The following is a 20,989-nucleotide window of genomic DNA, read 5'->3' on the forward strand; positions in this document are numbered from 1 at the left end:
CCTTGCTATTCAGGGCTAAAATTTAAGAATCAGTTTGGACTGTTTTCCCCTCCTTCCCTGTACAGTAATAAATTATGAATTTCTGTGCTTTCAACCTCTACAACTTTATTCAATTATCCACCCATGGTGTGCTGGAGCCAGCAGTAGCCAATTGTTAAATTCTCAGAAATTTTGCATAAATGTATTAAAAATAAGGTTATACACAAAACACACTACTTCATAATTAGTTTTCATTTATGCTCTTGAGGTGAAACTATTATATGATGATGTGCTAACTGAGCCTCTCTCCTGAGCTTTGCCTTCAGTGATGTCACATTTGTACCTTGAAATCAGCCATGGTGGGAGGACATACAATGAGGAAATTGGCAAATATTTCCCCACCCCCACCCCCACAGAGCTGGTTGTTACACATTGCCAGTAACTATTGACTGTCCTAACTCATCCATGCCCATCAGCCAGGGACAGACAGGAAGTTGCTCATTACTTTATTTTTCCATCCACATTTTCTACGTCCTCTCATAAGACTCTATAGGCTAATATTTAAGGAGTGCCCACCATGTGCTAAGACATCAGGGAAGTGGTGAGCAAAGTCAACAAGATCTTCTACTCATGGAGATTATGGTTTAGTAGGAGAATTAGATAGTAAGTGATCATATGAATAAATATACAATTATAAATCTCCAACAACTGCTATGAAGTAAATGTACAACATGCTGGCCAAGTACTGTTGAGGAAATGTCATTTAAACTGACACCTGTTATGGGGCACCTGGGTGACTCAGTCAGTTAAGCATCCAACTCTTGATTTTGGCTCAGATCATGGTTTGTCATAGTTCATAAGAGCCCTGAAACCCAGCATGGAATTCTATCTCCCCTCCACCACTCCTTGCTTGCGTGCTTGCCTCTCTCTCTCTCAAAATAAGTAAATAAACATTCAAAAACAAACAAACAAAACCAAAACAAAAACAAACTGATGTCTGTTATGGACTGAATTGGGTCCTCTCAAAATCCATATGTTGAAGTCTTAACCCCCAATGTGACTGTATTTATGATAAGGTTTTTAGGGAGGTAATTAAGTTAAGGTCATAATGGTGAGGCCTTTGCCAAGCAGGACTGGTATCTTTATAAGAATGAGAAGAGACACCAGAGAACTATAAACAGTTCAGAACCCACAAACAAAACAGTTATTTTAAAGAATTGCTGTTAGTACAGTTATGTATTTGATAAAAAATGCTATAAACAACCCTTAAAATTGAAAATAAATATGTAGCACCTGTCCTTTTTCCCCTCACTGCCTTCCAGCCACCTTGGCTTTCATTTAGTTAACTCAAATAGGCTAAGCTATTTTCTGTTCCAGGAACTTTTCTTGGGATATTCTCTCCTAGAAAACTTATCCATCCTTCTTCACTCAGCAAACCATTCCTTGTCCTTTTAGGTATTGTGTGAGTCTGCTAGGGCTGGTGCCTTAAACAACAGGAATTTATTTTCCAATGGTTCAGGAGGCCAAAAGTCCAAGATTAAAGTGCCATCAGGGTTGATTTCTGGTGAGACCTCTCTTCTTGGCTTAGGATGGCAGGCTTTTATCTGTGACTTCACATGGTCTTTTCCCCGTACCTGTGCACAGAGAGAGCACTCCACCTCCAAATATAGTCACATTACAAGGGGGTCGGTTAAGACTTCAATAGACCTATTTTGAAGCGACACAATTCAGTCCATAATAGGTATCAATTTAAATCAATATAAATTCCTCAAAACTGCTCTGCCAGAACACTATACATTTACCTCACATCAGTTGTTGAGATAATTACATATGTATTCATATGATTACTTACTATTTAATTCTCCTGCTAAACTGTAATCTCCATGAGGAAAGGATCCTGTTGGTTTTGCTCACTACTTCCCTGATGCCTCAGCACGTGGTGGGCAATCAGTAAATATTTATGGCATAATAGCCTCATCGACTCTTGAGTTCTTTATTTTGATACATCCATTGGTTTGTTGGAATATATACTTAAATGTATTATGCAAAGTGTGCATGGGTAGTATTATTCCTGATGACTTGTATATCTGAGAATGTTTGTCTATTTGCCTTTACCTAGTTGAAACTGCATGGCTCTCAGGCAATTACTTTTATTATAAGAGTCACAGATTTCCCCAGCTCCAGGAAAATTAAACATATTTAATGCTTTCTCAGCCTTTGCTTATGTGTAGGCCCTTCCTTCTCTTTATTAGGTCTACCTGTTGATATCTAGCTTCCTCTAAGAATCCTCTCACCTGCTGCATCGTTGACCAAGACTCTCCCCTGGTTTACTCCTCCTTGGATATCTATGGAAATTTATCTCTATCAGCAACCACCTTACCTCAGTTTTGTTTCCTGGTTATTATTTTTGTACCAGTTGACAGTCTCCTTGAGGGGAAGAACAACAGCTTCCTTGTCTCTACCATGTTTGACAATGTCTCATAGTAATTTCCATGCCAGGGAAACAGGAAGTGCTCAACTTAAGTTTTAAAAATAGAAGTTTAAAAATACAAAGACATTTCTTCTGTATCAATGACATATACAGGAACATTCCTCAAAGCCCCTGGCATGGGAATATTACTTTTATACGTGTTTACAAAGATAAAGGGGATTCTTAAAATTTGATGAGATGGAAACATCCTGTGTTTATGCTCTACCCCACTTGCTCAGAAATAACAACCTCAGGCACCACTTTTTTTCTTAAGAAACTGAACGTTGAAAATTCAGAGCTTTTAGAAGTATGCCAGTCTACTTGTGTTTGAATTTCCAAGTTCCCCCAACAGAACATATTTTACTTCCTTCTCCAATTTGCTCTATTTTTCACCCATCAGTATCTGAGTGCAATGCACCTCTCAAAATGAAGGATTGTAGTTCTAAAAGCAAATGCATTTTTCTTTGATCCTGAAAAACTCAGCTCCCCACAGCAGCAATAATGACGGAACCCTATTTAGTGCTGTTTGTTTTTCATCATTTCAACAGCCTTCAACCTGAAACATGATAAGAACAGCAAAACTGATAAACCACCCTTATTTTTATCTGCTTTCTGTCAGAGTAGTTGCCAAGCATAGAGACAGATTTTTCTAAATATCTTTTAAAAAAGTGCATAACCCCATGCTTCAGGCTGAGGCCAGCACAATTCAGCACATTTATTATGTTACAGAACATTCCAGCAAAAAGGGAAGAGGACAGCACTGTTAAATCAAGTCTAGCATTAGGTTGGTCCCTCTTTCTCCTGAAGTAAATCCAACATTCTAAGTTATCTTCCATTGAGGACAATGATTCCACCAAAGCAAACCAAATTATTGACAAATTTTGCCTTAAGAACAACAATAGAAACAACAACAACAACAACAACAACAACAGAAAAACGGTGTCAGTCAGTGACAGACATTCCAGTGTTTACAAGCTGAAAGACTATGCAATCCATTGAACAAGTACGCCTACCAGGAAATTGTTATTACTTCAACATTATCATTCAGCCAGTTACAACATTTGTTTTCAATTTCTAAAAACATGATTGAGTTAGTCCCATGAGTTGAAATATGCTTAATGTCCCGTGATGCGATACGGTAGTAATGTGCAAAAGGAAAACATTAAGAGGCATAAGGGGGCTGTTTTGTACTAAAATCATTCTGGGGATTTGCTTAAAAGTTGGCTTTTCTGATTAATCTGGTGGAGTGTTAATGCTGACCCTTTACTGAAACTTCAATGATCTGGCAAAAAAAAAAAAAAAAGACCATAGAATCAGGAGATTTTACAGATCATTTAGTTGGGAGCAAAGACAGTAAAATATGAACCAAAAATCTTGGTGAGCATTTTGTACATATATCAGCTCATAATCTGACTGGATATTACAGTTAAGTTGCAACAGAAATGGCATTTACAAATGGCAAATATACAAAATAGGACACCTATGAGAATGGATTGAGTTTTGTGACTGAGGTTTACAAGATTAATCAGATGACTACCCTGATAAAACTGTGATGTGATCGTGATATGGCTGTCATTTTATTTTTATTTCTTTTTAATGTTTATTTGTTTTGAGGGAGACGGAGAGACAGAATGCAAGCAGGGGAGGCACAGGGAGAGGGAGACACAGAATCCGAAGCAGGCTCCAGGCTCTGAGCTGTCAGCACAGAGCCTGATGTGGGGCTCAAACTCATGAACCACAAGATCATGACCTGAGCTGATGTTGGCCACTTAACTGACTGAGCCACCCAGGAGCCCCTGATATGGCTGTCACTTTAAAAATCTTCTTTCATTTTTTTTGTTTTTTTGTTGTTAAAACTTAGCATGCAACTTAACACTGAATTATACCGGACACCTCTAGAATATTTAGTGCTCTCTACAAAACAATGACCCATGAGTATTTTAGTATCATGGCCTCTGGCATCTCTTTTACCTAGAATGACCAGATAAATTATACCAATTTCTTTGACATAAATATTCATCTACTTAATTTACTTTTATATAGTATAAAATAAAAATTAAATATTTTGAAAAATTGTGAATTAAATTTACCCATGCTATTAAACACAGACTAAAAGCCTAGGTAATGTAGTTATTTCAGGGGACAATTTTGTAGTGTTCATTAAAATTTTAAGTGCACATATTCTCTGACGCAGCACCTCCATTTCTAGAAATCTGTCACTGAGATAAATGTACACATATGCACAGAGAATCTTAGGGATTTTCATTGTAGCATTATTTGAAATAGGTTAATTGGATAAAACAATTACTATGACAAGGAAATGGTTAAACCATAATACATAAATACCAGGAATACCAGTTAAAAGAATGAGGTAAACCCATAGATTGACAAAAAGAAAAGTTGTCCGAGACACTGTCGAATAGATACATTATGATGCCACTTACATTTTTTAAAAAGACCATACAACAATATTATATATTTTTATATGCATACATGTTTATGGATAGGATTTATCTGCAAAGATATACAAATTATAACAACAGTTACCTCTTAGTGGAGGATGGGAGTAAGGGGATACTTTCACTTTAGTTGAAGTGTTCAAAAAAAATTGTTTCTAATGCAAGAACAACAAAATCATACCACAATGGAACTAAAAAGAAATATAGAATAATGAATAAAAGTTACCATTACAAAGATATTAAAGATCAATATACCATTGAGTCCCCACAGAGATAGAGAAGATGGAACCCTGTGCACTCTAGTGTGGGAATATTGACCAGAGATGGATTCTTAGGAGAAGTCTGGGCAATGTTGGCAGCTACTTACAGCTGAGACTTGCATAGGGAAGAGGATGCTTAGTAAAGAGTTAGAATAAGCAAAAGTTAGGATGAGACAACCCCAAAAAACCTGACCACTCTGGGAAGAAGAAGTCCATTGCACTCTTGGGTGGCATCCTCTGGTGATCAAAAGTTCATGTCATCAACAGAGAAGCAGCAGAACCTAAGCCCAGAAAAACTGACATGATAAGGATCTTAGTCTAGAATATTGAGAGGCCAAGGATGACCTTCCCAGATCATATTTTCTCCAGACATTTTATTTTTCCATGATGGCCTGAAGGAGGCTTCTTAAAAAGAATAAGTCAACAAAAAACAAAATACACAGGGGCCTAATCAGATTTTCTCTTTCAATTATGTTGACTCAAACAAAATCTTCCAAAAACGTCTGTATGATTTTGGCTCTGTCTCAATATTATCTGCCAAGCACATTTCCCATTATTCTTAAAATGTGGTGCTCAAGATAAATTAGAAGGCTAATATGTTTATATAAAGAACACCTGAATATGCCATAGCAGGTCTTATTTTACAGATGGATAGAGGAGGCCATCAGGCACAGAGAGAAACTGACTCAGCTGGCCTGGTAATTGGTAATTGACTCTAAATTGAATAAGGTCAATTGAATGATGCGATAGAAGTACATGGAACTCTATCATTTTCACAGATATTTTCTTTGTAAATGGCCTATCAGTTCAGTTCATATTCTAAATTCTTTTCATAATGACACTAAATTATCTACATTTTGAAAGTGGATACAACCATTAACCAGGCCTGCCAAGTAAAGCTGCACAGGTTGTGTACTGTGCAACCCAAAGAAAGTAACAATCATGTCAACTACAATGTATATAACCCGTTCAGTGCAGGCAGCAGGCTCACCATAGCAACATAAATGCCATTATTCCTGACTCAGTTTAAGCAGAGTCAAAGAGAAGAAACAGCAATGGGAAGGAATTTGGAAGATATCAAACTTTAGCAACTGAATTTTGGCAACTTTATTTCAGTCATTTTGGGAAGCATATCAATGTTTCCCCACAAGGGCAAGATTTTGAGGTTTTTTTTTGTCTTTGCTTTACAAAGATGCTATTATGTTCATTTAAACATAAATGATCCAATGGTATTGAAGGCTCTAAATCAGGGGTTATAAACTGGTATCTCTGTGTTTCGTCTGGCCCTTTTGTTTAGGTCCTTTTGTTTGATTCCCACGAGTTTTTGTTAAGGCAGTAAGAATCTCAGGCTTGCTACAATCTACCTACTGTCTTATACAGGGCCTCCTTCTTTATATCACCCTGCAGGCCTCCATCAGGCCTTTGTGTTGGTGTCCCCATGGGTCTGATCTGGCTTCTTAAACTCACAGGTTTCTGAATTAATGGATAAGTACTTCTTTTTGCCTCTTCTAGCTTCTCTGCCTACTTAGATTTTTCAAAGGAGGAAATGGAGACCTAGCCAGGGTTAAGAATTTGACCAAAATCATGTGGCTGTTAGAGCAGAGCTGAGAGCTGAAAGTTTGGTCTGTATCTCCTGTTTCCAAGACTTATGCCCTCAGCAGTGGAGTTTCACTGGAAAAGATGACAGTTTTCCTTAGAGCTCTCAGATGGACCCTAGGTCCATGATTCTGTAATTGAGGCTGCAAGAATGTTGGTCTAAAAGATACATGTTGTATTTGTTACTGTACTTTATTCATGAAACATTAGATCCTCCTGTGTATTCAACTGGCCAAAGAGAAATACATTAGGTGGCTTTTGAAGCACTGTAAAAACAGATCTTTGTGTACCTGGCTATGTATACTAGTTATACTGATGTCAGCTCTGTTTCAGTAAGCATAGTATTCATACATGGAGACTATTTCATTAATGAAAACTAGTACTAAGTGTATTCAGAATGACATACTGGTCATGTTTGAGGGTGGAGGTAGAGAGGGCAGGGTTTGCCTCTCATGCAGAGTAATAGTAGAAGATGGAGAACACAGTCACAAGACTGTAACATCAAAAAGATAAAAATATGCAATAAGTCAATTTAATAAATGCAAAAGGAGAGATTCCTCTTCTATGTATCCATCACCATGCACTGTACCACCGGGCATTTATGCATTATCTGTCCATCAAAGTGGTCTTCACACATCTGTTGAAAAAACAGATTTCCTGGGTTCTGCCCTGAGATTTCAGTTCTGCAGGTGTGGAGGAGAACCCAAAATTGTGCATTTCCAACCAGCTCCAAAGTCTTGCTGCTGCTGGTAGTCCATGGGCCATAGCGATATAGAGATACTACTCTTGACATATTTTTGTAAGTAAATGGGGGCAAAAAATGTATCAAATATTCTAATTATCTATGCTTGTGTGTGTGTGTGTATATATATATATATATATACATATATACATATATATGTGTGTGTGTATATATATATATACACATACACACATATACACAAGCATGCATGTATACACAAGCATGTGTATATATATGTGTGTGTGTATATATATATATACACACACACACACATATATATAATACCTTTAAAAATATTTATCTCTTATTCACATTGGTTTTTTGACCTAACCACCTAAAAACTTCAATGTAAAAGGGCAACTGCAAAGGCTGTTTTCAAAAAGTAAGGTTTATTTTTTTAAGACCAGAATAGTTTACTATCTCTAGATACCTGCACATATATGGAATTATCTTGTAATAAAACTCAGATGCCAGAAGCCCACCTTGCAAGTTTTCTTTGTGAAAAGCAACCCCAATGGGAGCAAATCAGATACCGTGTAATTAGACCCCAAAGTATTTTTCCAAAGACAGAAAGAAATATATCCAAGCAACAGGACCCTGATTGGAAAGACACAATATGAAGATAAGAGAACTATTTTTAACCTTCATTTTATGACTGGGGGCAGAGTAAAATAGTTTGAAATAGAAAGTTTTCATGCTGATTACATGAAATAAAAATACATACTCTTCAAAGGCAGCCAACATTAAAAAACAAAGTGCAGCCTAGTTTATGTGGTGAATTTCAGTGTTCTTTCAGTCTGGGATTATTTCAAAATATGTTTCAGGTACAGCTGGGAAAATTCAGTGATACCCCTGTCCAGATCTTAGTTATTAGGTTATAAAAATATTTTCATATTTCCTGCAGATGTCTAGATTCCTTTCTTTGCTAGTAATTTTAATTCAGAACTCATTATTGACAGCTGTTTGTTCTGATGGAACCTAATTGCTCTTTTGCCAGACTCAGCTGCAAGCAGGCTGATTTCCTTCCCCTTATAGAGTATATTACACATAAACACAGGCAGGAAAAAAAAATAATCAATTAACTAAATACGTGTGTATAAAATGATTCATTGAGAGCACTGATCAAGTAATATATCTAACTGCAACATAGGTCAAAGGAAATTACAGCACTTACCATTTACAGCATTAATTATATGGAAATATTCATAAGCATTACAATATACAGATGATGAGTGGCAGCATCTGAGAATATGCCCTTTACTGATCAGTATGGAAGTTTTGACCTGCTCTGTTTCCATCCTGGGCGAGCTCAACCTTCCTTGAGCAATCTGGTGTTTCCTGCTCCTGGGAGGTCACCATATTGATGCCAAATTTAGTGCAGACACCTAATGGGCACAGCTCACTGCAGCTCAGAACTCCTGGGCTCAAGCTATCCTCCTGCTGCAGCCTCCCCCGTAAATGGGACTATGGGCATGTGCTGCTGTAAGGGGCTGAAAATTTACCCTTTCATTAAAGAAACTTCTAAATTACTATACTTGAGTAATTGACAGGGCATTTAATCTCCTGAAGAATTAACTCAATAATATCTGACATACCATGTGCACAGAACCTGAAATGCCTGCCATATCCAAGACCAGTGAGAAGGAATCTGACACACTGTGGGATTGTTTTGCTGCGTACCAGCTCTTCCTTGCTCTCCAATCATGGCTACAGGTGAGCTGCTTTCCCCAACTTTACAGGAAGAGGAGTACAAATTCATTGATGTCAAAGCTACTTCCTCCGGAAGATTCTCTCCAAAGGCAACGAGTCATTTTAGCAGCTCCCCAGGAGATACAGTAACAGCTTGGCAATGTTCATTCTATCACATGCCTGGACAACCTCGCTCATGGAGTCTCGGCCAATTTTGGGACCCCAAGCTGCCTTCCTTAGTGGACTGGAACCCTCCAATGAGGGGTAAACCCAGGGCTGGATTCAGCAGAGGCCATATGAGCAGCAATAATACTGCATATGAGGAGAGCAATAGCTCGTTTTATTTCCTGCCAGTGTGTTCTGGAAGTAGAGGGAATGTGGTGATCAGGGATGAGCAAACTGCTTCTTAATAAGGAACCCATTCAAGGAAAATAAACTTTTTCTTAACATCAGGGACACTATATGGTGCTTCCCTTTCTGGGGGCACTAAATGCTTCTTTTTGCAGACTTAATCTACCTCATATAGGGAGGAAGATATCGGGAATGGGATGCTTATTATCCTGATAATTCTCAGGGTTGCAGCATACATTTCCATTAATACCAGGCATAATGGTAATTAGAATGCAAGCCCTAGACTCAACATTTACAAAGCCTCACATATAATGAATGTAAAGTATCCTACAGGGTTTGGTGCCCACAAAATCTGGTCCCTAGCTTACTTCCAGCCTCTCCACTAACCAAGTAACAATAAGAACCATTTTATTTGGCATTTTAAGAATAACACTACTGCCCTTTTAATATGTTTTTTTACCTATACAACACAGATTATACTGTTTAGAATTCTTGTGTGGCTTTGCTCCTGGTATTGTTTTGGATTATGACACTTCCACTCATGTTTACTTATCCATCAAATATTTATCGAATGTCTTTTTCATGTGTGACATAGATAGGGGAAAAAGATGTAATGGTGAACTCCAAGATACCATTTCTGCCCTTATATCTCTAATGGTTGGATGTTACAGTCCAGGGAAGAAATTCAGTTTTTGCCTGTGGAAGTTACTAGTCACTACACTTAAGAAGTCCATTTTTTTTCTTAAGAGTTCACTAGAAGACACAAAAAATAGAAAAAAGATTCCATGCTCCCGGATAGGAAGAACAAATATTGTTAAAATGCCATTACTGATTAAAATAATTTAAACATAATTAAAGTATTGGCTGAGTTGGTGAAATGGACTATTTTGTTTCACATAAGTTGACAAGGAAAGCAGTGATGTGATATGCTTATTTTATGAGTCAGTTTGGCAAGTGGAAAGAGCATGGACTTTACAGATTCAACATCTGGCTCTTCCACCTGCTAGCTGTGTGGTGTTAGGTCATCTATTTATCCTCCCTGAGCCTCAGTTTGCTCATCTATAAAATCTAAACCCATTTCTAAAGGTTGCTATAAGGCTATTGTTGGCAAAATGCCTTTTAATTAATATGTTCTTGATAAATGTTAATTCCCTCACTCTGTTTTTTCTATGAATTAAGGACCTTGAGTTTAATATTTATTTCAGTTGGTTAATGGCAGAGTAGATAATGAAACTTTTCTATTCTTGTATGGTTTATTTTAAAGAGTTATACTAATGAATTCAAAAAACTAACATTCAATTTTATTTCCTGATTTCTATTCTCTCAGGAAAAAAAAATGTCATATATAAGTGAATCAGATTTTAGACTTGAAAGGGATATTAGAGATGATCTAATCCAGTGGCTCTCAAAGTGCTGCCCCATGACCACTATAGCGTCATTTGGGAATTTGTTAGGAAAGACGGTTTTGGGGACCCGTCTTGACCTACAGAATCAGAAATTTTGGAGGTGGTGTAAAACAACCTGAGTTTCATAAGCCCATCAGGTGATTCTGATACACGATGAAGTTTGAGAACTACCTCTGAGCTAATCCCTTAAATTTTACAGATGGAGAGACGGAGTACCAGACAACCATTCACAGGGACTGAAATTCAGGTGCGGTGCTTAGCTTATGGGGAAGTTCTCTTTTCTTTCCCTTATCTCAAGTAATGATTATTGTTTGTTCTATTGTTCTTTTCCATATGCATATACATATCTATATGTATTTTTGTATCTGATCTCCACTTCACCAATTTAAAAACTAGCCCCACTCTCCCTTTTCTGCACCAGGTTTGCTAAAAGCTAGGGGGCTATTCTCTAGGATGTCTGTGCTCTTTTGTGATGTCATGGTATTTATTCCATCTATATTCCATATGTGTGCATATATATATATATGTATATATATATATATACACACACACACACACACCATATATACTCAATAAATAATTAAGTATGAAAGAAACTGATGAGATATGCTTACAAAATAAGAGTTGCTTCTGTGAATCCTAAGTTAACTGCTTTGGAATGACTTACTAAAAGTAAGTAATTTGTGCCCCATCACCTACCCACAGTACTGTTGAATTATGTACAAGACAACTGTAAATAAATGGAAAATGTTTGATAAAAATCTAGTAGGATTCTATACTTCGGTTGCTTTAAAGCCATTAAGTTGTTTGTCTCTATCAAATGCAGTAAACTGCTAACTCTAGGTCATAGTCAAAGGAGAGTTCTTAGCCCTAAATTTAAAAACTAATGAATATACAATTAAACATTTGAAGTTAATTTTAACTGTGTACATAATTTTTCAGGGTTCTTTGCTTTAACCAAAGTTTTCTCTAAATTACCAAGTCTCAACGCATACATTAAGGATTTTTTGAATAGCCTTAAATATTTTAGGTATCTTCATATATGTTGTTACAAGCTCTTTAAGAGAGATGCCATATTTGGAGTTTAGAGCTCTACACAGTGTGTTAAAAAATTTTTTTTAATGTTTATTTATTTTTGAGGACAGACAGAGAGAGTGAGAGTTGGGGGTGCATGCAGAGATAAAGGAAAACACAGAATCCCATGCAATCTCAAGACTCTGAGCCATCAGCACAGAGCCCAATGTGGGGCTCAAACTCATGAGCTGTGAGATCATGACCTGAGCTGAAGTCAGACGCTCAACCCACTGAACCACCCAGGCACCTCTACACAGTGTAGTTTAAATAAGTGTTTATTGATTATATATATTTATAAACTTATTGAGTGTTGCTGATTTATTAACTAATTACTCTTAGTAGATCATTGTTCTGTTTTATCACTGTTAGCCAAACTACCTTTTATGATAGCACCTCCTAGAGTTCTTTTAGAAATTGCAAGGGGAAATGATTGAGCAATTACACTATTAGGTACTTACTGAAAGGATACAAAAATATTAATTGAAAGGGATACATACACCCCAATGTTTGTAGCAGCATTATCTACAATAGCCAAATCATTGAAACAGCCCAAGAGTCCATTAACTGATGAATGGATAAAGAAGATGTGGAATATATTCCACACATTGAAATATTACTCAGACATAAAAAGAATGAAATTGTGCCATTTGCAATGACATGGTTGGAGTTAGACAGCATAATGCTAAGTGAAATAACTCAGTCAGAGAAAGACAAATACCATATGATTTCACTCATATGTGGAATTTAAGAAACAAAACAAATGATCAAAGGGAAAAAGAGAGAGAGAGAGAGAGACAGAGAGAGAGAGAGAGAGAGAGAGACAGAGAGAAACCAAGCAACAGACTCTTAACTATAGAGAATAAACTGATGGTTACCAGAGGGGAGGTGGGTGGGAGGATGGGTAGGTAAAATAGGTGATGGGGATTAAGAGGGCACTTGTGATGAGCACTGGGTGTTGTATGGAAGTGATATATATATCTCCACCCGAAACTAATATCACACTGTATGTAAACTGGAATTTGAATAAAAACTTAAAAAAAAAAAAAGAAATGCCAAGGGGCAGGGAAGAGTTCCATGTTTAAATACGTTTCAGAAATTTCCTCTTGGAAGTTCACAATAGAAATGAGTACTTTACAGGGTGAGGAACTCAGTTGCAAAGTAATTTAACTTAGTTTAACCTATACTTACCTGAATATAGAAAAAAGTCCCCACATAACATCTATTAACAACTCAGGACACAGTGTACACATACATTAATGAGGTATCCTGAATTCTGTTAGTATACTTCTTGTAGAGCACAAAATGAGTATGAAAATAAGAACCATTAATTATGTGTACCAATAATTGTTTGGGAAATGCTCAATATTTGGATTTGCAAAATTGTTATTTTTATTTCTCTTTTTGTTCCTAAATCAGGTGGCTAATAATTTCTGAATTCAGCTGTGCTTTCACATATTAAACTAAGGAAACTTTAACCAGGGGAGGATTAAGCTCTGGATGTTAAATAACAATGGTGGGCCTATGATAAATTGAGCCTTTAAAAAATAACATTTGATTTTAAAATAAATGTATTGAATAAAAAATAGTTGTCTGCAAGCCAAAATTTGCTAAGCACAATTTTGGAAACAAGCTCTCCAAAGAGAGAGGTTGTTTCAATAAGTGAAACCATTTTAAAACTTGATGTCATTAATAGAAAGACATTCCATGCTCATGGATTGGAAGGACTAGTATTGTTAATATGTCCATACTACCCAAAGCAATCTACAGATTCAATGCAGTTTTATCAAAATACCAATATAATTTTTCACAGAACTAGAACAAATAATACCATAAGTTGTATGGAACCAGAAAAGATCCCAAATAGTCAAAGATATCTTGAGAAAAAAAGAACAAAGCTGTATGCATCACAATACTAGAGTTCAGGATATACTAGTAGTAATCAAAACAGTATGGTACTGGCACAAAAATAGACACATAGATCAGTGGAACAGAATAGGAAGCCCATAAATAAACTCACATTTATATGGTCAATTAATCTATGACAAAAGAGGTAAGAATATACAATAAAGAAGCCTGTATCTTCAACAAATGGTGTAGGAAAAACTGTACAGCTCCATGCAAAAGGAAAAAGGCAGACCACTTTCTTACACCATACACAAAAATGAACTCAAAATGGATTAAAGACCTAAATGTGAGACGTGAAACCATAAAAGTCCTAGAAGAAAAAATAGGCAGTAATCTTTCTGATATCAACCATAGAAACATTTTTCTAGATATGTCTTGTCAGGCATGGGAAACAAAAACAAAAATAAACTATTGGGACTGCATCAAAATAAAAAAATTTTTGCACAGTGAAAACCATCAACAAAACCAAAAAGCAACCTAGTGAATGAGAGAAGATATTTGCAAATGATATATCTTGTAGGAGGTTAATATCCAAAATATATAAAGAACTTTTACAACTCAGATCCTCCAAAAAAGCAATAAAAATTCAATTAAAATGAACAGAGGACCTGAATAGACATTTTTCCAAAGAAGAAATCCAGATGGTCAACAGACACATGAAACCATGATCAATATCACTAATCATTAGGGACAAGCAAATCAAAATAACAATGAGATATCACTTTACACCTGTCAGAATGGCTAGAGTCAAAAAGACAGGAAATGACAAGTGCTGGCAAAGATGTGGAGAAAAAGGAACCCTTATGCACTGTTGGTGGGAATGCAAATTGGTGCAGCCACTGTGGAAAACAGTGTGGAGCTTCATCAATAAATTAAAAATAGAAATACTATATGACTCAGTAATTCCACTACTGGGTATTTACCCAAAGAAAACAAAACCACTAATTTGAAAAGATATAGGCACTTCTATGTTTATGGCAGCATTATTTACAATAGCCAGGATATGGAGAGAGCCCAAACAGCCATTGACTGATGAATGGATGAAGAAGAGGTGGTAGACATATACAATGGAATATTACTCAGCTATAAAAAAGAATAAGATCTTGTCATTTGCAACGACGTGGGTGGACTTAGAGGGTATAATGTTAAGTGAAATCGATCAGTGAAAGACAAATACCATAAGATTTCACTCATATGTGAAATTAAAGAAACAACAACAACAACAAAATGAACCAAGGAAAAAGAGACAAACAAACAAAACCAGATTCTTAAATACAGAGAAAAAACAGGTGGTAGCCAATAGGTAGGGGAGTGGGAACATGGGTGAAACAGATAAGGAAGAAAAGGTACAGATTTCCAGTTCCAAAATGAATAAGTCATGGAGTTGAAAGGTATAGCATAGAGAATATAGTCAAGATTGCAGAAATGTCGTTTGGTTGCAGATGATGACCAGACAGTGGTGAGCACTGAGGAATGTACAGAATCATTAAGTCATTCTGTTGTACACTGGAAACTGAAATTACAGTGAATGTTAATTATACTTCAATAAATTATAATATAAAAACCTTGATACTGTTAAGTCTTTAGACTTAGAAAGGCAATGCAAGTAACAGATTGTAGTGGAATAAGAGAGTCCAGGCACCCTTAACCTTGAGTTGAGCAAGTGGTAGCAGGTGCCCTTTACATGATGTATGTTCACAGATATTGAACATTTACCAGAGAAAAGGTTGTCCAGGTTATTAAAATCTCACATGTTGAATGACAGTTATGTAATAAATTTCTTTTAAAATTTTTTTTTTCAACGTTTTTTTTTTTTATTTATTTTTGGGACAGAGAGAGACAGAGCATGAACGGGGGAGGGGCAGAGAGAGAGGGAGACACAGAATCGGAAACAGGCTCCAGGCTCCAAGCCATCAGCCCAGAGCCTGACGCGGGGCTCGAACTCCCGGACCGCGAGATCGTGACCTGGCTGAAGTCGGACGCTCAACCGACTGCGCCACCCAGGCGCCCCATAAATTTCTTTTAAAAATCAGAAAATGAGCTGTCATTTAATAAACACTGCTTGAAATGATGATGACTAAAGCTGGGTTGACGGGTACTTAGGGGTTCATTATACATTCTCTCTACACTTGGGTATGTTTGAAAATGTGAAACTAAAAAAGTTTAGGAAAAATAGATTATTTCTGTCCCTAAAATAAAGCTCTTTCCAAATGCAGGGTCCCCAAGGGGGAAAAATAACAAAGATGATGTTGTTTAGAACCATTAATGGAGTTCCAATAGCTGATATCAGATCTAAGTTTGTTATGTCATAGCCAAACTGTGATATTATGCAGTTTTAAAAAGAGACTGTGGACATTAGTGATAATTACAGAAGTGCTACCTGATGAGATTATCTATATGGAAATGTAGGCAGAGAATTTAGCAAAAGGCATGGTGTTCATCCTAGGAACTGTTGTACCTTTGCATGTTATATATGCCATGAAGATTCACTCTGAAAAGGACTTACATGCAGAAGTATCATTTCAAATTCTTTTAATGTCTCTATTCCTAAGCTTTTAGGAAATATAAGTACATCAAAAAAGGCATACATACATAGCTCTTCTAACTGACTACATTCACAGAGCTTTTCTCTGAATTCTGAAAAAAGGTATTGCTAAGCTTGTGGCTTTACTATTGTGCCCTACAAATCAATAAGTTTGAGTTTAATTGAACCAAGATAACAAATGAATTTCAGGCTGTAGTACATCAGAAAATAGTCTGAAGCCAAGTCAATCATTTCCAGACACACAAAAGAGGAATGGAATGTTAACCATAGGTTATAAAGAATTTTGTGGTTTGCAACATGATTGGTTATGATTTTTCAAATGAAAGTAGTAAGAGTCTGGACTGAGCAACACTCTCCACCTAACTGATGAGAATTCGAGCTGGGTTAAGGTTGACAAAGTGAGACTTTTAATTGATTAATTATTATTATTTATTTATTTTTTAACCTTTCAACACACTTCACTCATTTATCCCATTGCCTCCATCCCCTGCTTCTGGCAATTACCTGTCTATTTTCCTTATCTATGAACTTGTTGTTGTTGTTGTTGTTGTGTGTGTGTGTGTGTTTTAGTTTCACACATGAGAGATCATACAGTATTTGTTTTTCTAGAGTGACTGATCACCTGTGAACCCAAATTGGGACTGAATTTGAAGGTAGTTAGAGAAAACTTCTTATTGGCTTTCATAAAACCAAAATTTTTAATCATCATCATCATCATCATCATCAAGAACAATTTTAATCTACCAAATTTATGTAGTCTTCCCATGCAGGAAAGATGCTTTTGGCAAATGTCCAGATTGTTCTTCACCTTCCTAGAGAAATAGATCTTTTCCTAGAGAAATAGATTTGTGCAAGTGATTTGCAAAAATACAGTTTTAGGGAAGTCTAGTATTTCTTATATATGTAATTTTCATTTCTTAGTTTGAAAGCCAAATATGGCATGAAAGTCATGGAATTCAGAGTAGTTCTTATTAGCACACACTTACAATATAAGCTTTAAGATCTAGGAGCTTCATTTGTTACCTTGCATTTTGAAAATTACCTACTATGTATAAATTACTCCAGGAAGTTGGATTTTTATTAGGGTTCTAAGACATATGTGAAACATGCCTCATATTTTGAAACAATCCATGGTCCTCCTTTGTCCACATTAAAATCTAATGATCTTGGCTCTTGATGAAGTTTAAAGGCTGACTACTGTGACCTACTGAGGTTTCATCTTTTTATATATTTACCTTCTATATTCACATATAGTATTTAACTTGAGCTTAGTCTCCAGGTACAGTATAATAAAAAAAAACAGTATTCTCAATCTGTATTCAGGCAACACATAGGTCACATCGTGGTAACAACCTAGCCTCGGTGGCAAAAAGGAGGCTCTGCCCACTTAGCCCTGCTTTTTATGGCTAGAGACCATGGCAGTGAGGTGAAAAAGTACACATAGGAAAAGGCACTCAACCCTCGTCTCTTACATACAAATGTGGGGGTAGTTATGGATCCAAAAGGAAAAAAAATCAGGAAATTAAAAAAAAAAGGTGATGATGGCACAAAATTAAGTAGCAATTCTGGAAGGTATTAAACAGCATTTTCTTCTGCTTTCTTATTTCATAGATTGGCAAATTAACCTGTATTTTGGGTTATACTTGGGGTTTTGCTTTTCTTCTTCCATCCCATGAAGAAATGCACCTAGTGTACCTAGCCAGGCTGCTAAGAGGAGAGCAGTAAGACACACGGGTAAATCAATGGGACTCTGCAGGGTTATCAGTGAGTGTGCTCTTTGGGCTGGAAAGGTTTGATAGGATAACACAGGGGAGGGGTCCAGTGGCTTAGTTGAGTTCTAAGACCTCCTTGCATCCCCTCAGGTATGTACTATATCGAAAAAGAGACTTTCTGTTTGCTTAATTTATCATCATTTAGTTTATCTTCAGCACAGAAACCATTTATATATGCAGGCATTTATTTCAAGATTCTCTTCTGATTTTGGTGTCACTTCATACATTTCTGCAAGAAATTCTCTCAGCAGCTGTACTACTTTAGAAACACGAACGTACCTTATTAATGTTACTTATTAAGGCAAAGGGTTTAAAAATATTTGCTAAACATTTGTTTATTTACAGAAAAGATTTCAGAGTTTTGCACAGCTAGATTTAGGGAATATAACAAACACTGTGAGTGTGTGAAAGAAATGTAAGTGATTCCAACAGATGGCATGGTCAGAAGCAAAGTGTTTCCAAGTGCAAGAAACAGCACAAATCTAAATTGAGAAGCCTGAATGGCTATAATTGTAACACATTTACAGTAGAATGGAGAAGGTCATTTACATTATGTTAAGAAATATAGGGGCAGATTCTTATCTCATGTAAGTGTGTTACAGAAAATGGGGATTTGGCACAAGGGTTACTATCAGACAATATACCACACACAGTTTTTATTTCGATTCCAGCAGAAAAACAATATTGACAAATTTCTTTCTCTCTTTGCTTCCTACTTTATTCAATAGAAGTGATAACAATAGCATCTGCTGCACTTGGCTGGAGCTTGGGATGAGGAAATTGTGGATGATGAGCCTCCCAGGCATATGGCCACTAAAGAGCCTACGCTACAGCCATGGCACAGCCAGGCTGGAGCTCCAATGGAGCAGCAGATACATAAGGCCACCAATCCAAGCCAGGGAAGGGCTGCCAAGACAGCATGTAGAGTCATTTTTAGTGGCGTGAATGTTTTTCACCATCACAGCTCCAGGCACCACTGCAAAAGTAGGACGAGTTTTATTGCTGACATTCTCTCCTTCTCCCTTTGGCATCCCTCTACCAGTTTCTGCTGCCCAGCCTTGCTGACCACCTGGGTGCCTAGCACATTCAGGCTGCTGCCCAGGTACTCATCAGCCCTTCTTTTAATCAGTCATGGTCTTAAAGATCTGTGACATTTAATTGGCTCTAATGCACCAAAATTACCTATTCTGACCATCTTAGTTCCTAACATGGTATCTCCAGCTGTTACATAGGTGCTTCCTTACTATTTTTCTAATTCAGCTAGAAAATGTTAAGGGAATCCTTATTCAAATTAACTGGACCAAAATTAAAAGGCCTATAATCATGTGGGAAAAATACTGGACCAACAGAAGGTTTGAGTCTAGCAAGAGTCTATGGGAAAGTTGATGACCTCCTTGGGCCTCATTTCATTTTCTAATTCCTGAAAATAAAGAGACAGAGGAAATGGGAAGGGGAGAGACAGAGAGGAATAGGGCAGAGAGGGAGAGAGAAAAAAGAGAGAGGAGAGAGGGAAGGGGGAGTTGTCTGGGAAGCTTGAGATGTCCCTTTTAGGTATATGATTCACTGTGAATGAATCATATTCCTGGAGTTTTGGGGTTTAAGAAGTCTATTAACCCTAATAATTACTAAATTACAGGAAGATGTAAAAAAAAAATATTCAAGATAGGATGAAATGGGATTAAAGAGTACAAGTTTCTCCTACCACAGAAGTGGATGTTTCAGAAAAAGAATCAGGGAGCAGTTACAAAACAAATCACAAAGACTTTTCCTCCACTTTTTAAAAACCCATTTTATATGCCAACAAAAACCTGCTCTGTATTTTAGGCAGGCTTGGGGGTTTTTCTCCTTAGGAGGAAAATTTACTATGGACTTAGCCAGGCTGACAAGAGTGGAGAGAAGAGCTCCATGCGTTCAGTAAATAAGGTTCAGTGATGTAGAACCTAGCGCTGGGATAAATGAAGTGATGCATCATTTGTTGCTTCTCTCATCCTGAGGTGGAGTCTGTTTCACTATCCTTTGAATCTGGGCTGGCTTCTGCCTTGCTTTGAGCAAGAGAATGTTGTGAAAGTAATTGTGTGTGACTTACAAAACTTGGCCTCAACAGGCCATGTAAGATTCTCCTTTGATCCCCAGAACCCTGAGACCACAAGACCTGGATGCAAGGCCATGTGGGGGGTGGGAGAGACTAGCTTTCCCAAGGGCTTCCAGCTTCCTGTGAAAGAGAGCTCAGGAGAGACCAGCAGAAGATGTCGCCACGGCCCCAAGTCAGCCCACAGAACCATGATAAATAACAGACCGTGGTGGTTTTAAGCCAGTAAGTTTGGGTTAGTATTTGTAAGCAGTGGTGGTTAAACTGATAGCTATACCCTCCATTTCAGAAAGGTCACCAATTCCTAAGGCATACAGATGCACCCGAAATATGATTATACATTTTTTTTTTTAAGATTCAATGCTCAAAACCAGGTCAAACTTAGACAAATGAAGAAAACTAGATAAATGGAAAAGAAACTCTTTCTCAAAAAATCATAACTCTCAAAATCCTTTCAAGTGTTAAAAGGAATTTGAGCAAATAGCTGTTTAACCTTTATCATCAAAATGGAAGAGATCCAGTTTAACCCTATCGCATCTCATCTAGTCTATTTAGATATATCACAAACAATAGATGCTACAAGCACCACTGTGGACCAATAAAGTCTTAACCACTGACCCTCTCTTGGTGGACTGAAAGGTGGAGAAGGATT

General features: G+C 37.0%; 1 protein-coding gene across 43 annotated transcripts in view; it reads right to left on the reverse strand.

The window, feature by feature from the left end:
* The window catches only part of PTPRD (protein tyrosine phosphatase receptor type D), a 2,207,515-nt gene that overhangs the window by 19,674 nt on the left and 2,166,852 nt on the right, over positions 1-20,989 (reverse strand). The window lies entirely within an intron of this gene.

Source organism: Prionailurus bengalensis, chromosome D4 (assembly GCF_016509475.1).
Source record: "Prionailurus bengalensis isolate Pbe53 chromosome D4, Fcat_Pben_1.1_paternal_pri, whole genome shotgun sequence".
Taxonomy (NCBI): domain Eukaryota; kingdom Metazoa; phylum Chordata; class Mammalia; order Carnivora; family Felidae; genus Prionailurus; species Prionailurus bengalensis.